The sequence below is a fragment of the Anomalospiza imberbis genome, chromosome 20 (genome assembly GCF_031753505.1).
Source record: "Anomalospiza imberbis isolate Cuckoo-Finch-1a 21T00152 chromosome 20, ASM3175350v1, whole genome shotgun sequence".
Classification (NCBI taxonomy): Eukaryota; Metazoa; Chordata; class Aves; order Passeriformes; family Viduidae; genus Anomalospiza; species Anomalospiza imberbis.
In genome coordinates this window covers 5762773-5766156 of record NC_089700.1, presented here as the reverse complement: position 1 = coordinate 5766156, position 3384 = coordinate 5762773, and the positions used below count along the sequence as shown (strand labels likewise).

Sequence of the window (3384 nt, the reverse complement as noted above, 5' to 3'; positions counted from 1 at the left end):
AGCAGGGGTGTGAGTGAATAATAAGGGGTACGAGGGAAATAATGAGGGGTATATATATCCTTCATATAATGAAGGATATGAGTGAGATAATGAGAGATCTGAGGGAAATCATGAGGGGTATAAGGGTGATAATGAGGGGTATGAGGGAAAAAAATGAGTGATGTGAGGGAAATAGAGCAATGTGAGGGAAAAAATGAGGGATGTGAGGGAAATAGAGCAATGTGAGGGGAAAAAACGAGGGATGTGAGGGAAATAGAGGAATGTGAGGGAAAAAATGAGGGATATTAGGAGTCTACTAAGGTTTGTGGGTGAGCAGGGATGAGGATCTCGGCTGCCCCAGCAAGGAGGGAATGGGCTCAAAGGTGCTGCAGGAAGAAGGGAGGAATTTGGGAAGCTTGAAGGGAGTTTTGTGGTCCCGCAGCCTTCCCAGAATGGGATTTGTGCTGGCTCCTGTAGCATTATTACAGCAAAAACATCGGGAGAATTGAGGTTTATTATCCAAATCTCCTCCTTTCTGCACCTCGGGAGTCTTGCACTACGGACGGGCTGATTGTAGGGAAGAAAATCAGGAAAACTGAGGGATTTTGGCTCTTCCCAAGCTCTGCCAGTGTTTTCAGTTGTCCCACAATCAGCTCTGGGATGGGGTATCCCACCAAGCTCTCCCTTCTTTCCCTTTCATCACAGCAACCACATGGAAAAACCAGAAATCTGAGGCAAAATTCAAGCAAACCATGAGGAAAACTCCCATTATTCACCCAGAGCTGTGGCAGGGATGATGGCCAGGACTTCATGGAGCTTCAAATCCAGCCCCAGCCATTCCATGAGCGCCGAGATGGGGATGGATCCCTCCAGGACACCTCCCACTCAAGGCAAATTCCTCCTCTATTTTCTCCAGGAGGCTGCATCCTACCCCTGCTCTTCCTTTTCCCTCCCCTTTTTCCCTTTTTTGCCCGGTTTTTATTTTTAAAACTCTCCGGGAGCCTCCCATTAAGTGTGGCTTGGAGAAAGTAATCAAGCTATTTCTAGGCAGAGAACTAATTTAATGCATGGATGACTTTAGCTCAAAAGAAGAAATAAGGACACTCAGGCATCCTAAGGGAGCAGAATAATAGGGTAATTTGCACAAGATGAGGAGAAAGGGGGAATAAAAAAGGGCCACTACTTCTTTGCATAATCTTCTTTCTAAATCTCCTCTCTCCTGGTTGCTGGTCAAAACCACCGGGTGTTGGGCTGAACATCCAAAGAGGGAAAGGCTGGAGAAATTCCAGCTGTGGAGTGCAGAAAGGTGGGAAGAATGAGGCAAAGAATGAGATTTTGTGGCTTTTTGGGGGGCAAAGAAGCTGAAAATTCTCCCAGGCAAAGAGGCAGTGAAATTTTTAGTGCCTGAGAAAAACTCCACTCTTCCCAAACACCTAAAGGGAGGAAAAGCAAGGAAAAGGGAAGGTGGGAAAGGCAGGGAAATGCCACTCAAAATGTTTCCTTCTGGCGGCAAAACCCTAATATTTAGAGCTGCCTGATTACATGGAATAAAAGAAATGTCAGCGTGAAAATCACTTCAAGGTGCAAAATTGAAGCTTTCCCTTCCAGATGTGTGGAAACAGGGATGTTTTCACTTTGCCAAAAAGCTCCGTGACAGAATTTTCCCTTCCCTTCGCCCTCCCGCGCGGGATTTGATTGAAAGCACCACTTTCCTGCAGGAAGTTTTCATGATGAGAAAACCGCCTTTCCTGTCAATAAAGCTGCTCCTGCTGGGGATTCCCGAGCAGTGTGGAGATCCATGGGGATGGGCAAGTGATGGGAATGATAAAATCGGCCTGGTGAAGGCACCACAGAAAATGTTTGGGCTTGTGAGAAATGATACTCACTTCCAAAAAATTTAAAAGGTTTATTAAAACCGTATCAAAAATACAGCAGAAGACTGAATAGAGAAAAGTGGGAGCAGAGGATTTTTCCCACCCTGTGCTCATCCACACAATGGAGGTTTCACCTTTTAACCCTTTAGTCCCTCCCAAAGTTCTGCCCATCTCCTCCTTCACTGTCCAGTGGTGGAGATCACTTCCTTAAATCTTGATTGGAGGTCAGGTGCTGTCATAGTAACAAACTGACCCTCCCAAATGTGCCAAACCCAGGCCACCCCCTGATAACAACACAAGGGGGGTAAAACATAACTATAAATCTATAAAACTTCTCTTAACATATATACATGGCGTTTGCCTTTTAATTGTGAGACTCACCCATCACATTACTCATCTGTCACAGGCTGGACCACAGGATTCTGTCCCCAACCCCCCAAAAAAGCAGGATCCAGGCACAGACTCCCTTCCTGCATCCCTGCCTTGCTCCCTGCCCAGCTCCAGCCACATCCCATGGACAGGGAGAAGGAATAGAAATGGGTCAGGATGGCATTTGTGGGATCTTTGGCAGCAGTGGAGTGGGATGGGCAGCTCGATGATGGATCCCTAGTGAGATTGCCCTCACAAAAACAGGTCCCTGCAGGGCACAGAGGCTTGGGGGACATCCTGAGGAGATTTGATCCTGTCACCAGCCAGGAGAGCAAGAAAGAGCCTGTTCTTCTCCTCCTCCATCCTGTTTTTCCCCTCACCACAGGGCTGCTCCTGCATTTCTCCTCTCTTGGCTTTGCTGGGTCTTATGAGGACCCATTTCTTGGGCTTGTCCAGGTCCCTGTGGAAGGCATCCCACCCCTGAGGCGTGTGGAACATTCTGCTCAGCCTGGTGCCACCTCCAAACTTGCTGAGGGTGCCCTCAGTCCCAGTCTGTGACACTGGTGAGGACATCACACATTACTGGTCCCAGTCCAGACCCCCAGGTTGTCACCAATCTCCACCTGGGCACTGAGCCATTGGCCACCATCCCCTGCATCCCTCTTCTCATCCCAAGCTCTTCCTCAATGTGGGAAGCCCCCAAAGGTGCTGAGAAGAGGAACAAGATCCTTGGGTAGGCTTGGAAAGACCTCGTAGATGGAGAGCGGGAACACCAGGAAAGAGTTGTAGCATCTTATTAGTAAAGGGCAGCTGAGTCTCTAATTAAAATTTGCCTAATGACCTAGCTGTTTCGTCATTTTCACTATCAGCCTCAGTAATTGAACGTGACAGGTACTTAGGCAAAGATGAAATTAATTTCTCCTTTATAAGAAATTAAAGTGGCAGAACAGGATTTGGCTGTGCCTGGCTCCTCCTGTCCCAGCACAGGGTGGGCTTGGCTTTGTGGCCTCTGTGCCACAGTGGGGCTCACCTTGGGCAAGGTGGGAGGAGGAGGAGGAGGAGGAAGGAGAAAGAGCAGGGGTTTCTTACCCTTAATCCCAGCTGGAAAATTGCCGAGATGATGGAAAAACACTTCCACAGAGACAAAGGGCCTGCTCTGCCT

At 48.2% G+C, this 3384-nt stretch overlaps 1 long non-coding RNA gene across 1 annotated transcript; it reads left to right on the top strand.

Annotated features, from left to right (window-relative positions):
- Positions 1-269: 269 nt before the first annotated feature.
- LOC137485693 (uncharacterized) lies at positions 270-1755 on the top strand. The gene is made up of 2 exons (XR_011005427.1): positions 270-869; positions 1588-1755. It is a non-coding gene; the product is annotated as an uncharacterized lncRNA (long non-coding RNA).
- The last annotated feature ends 1629 nt before the right edge of the window (positions 1756-3384 follow it).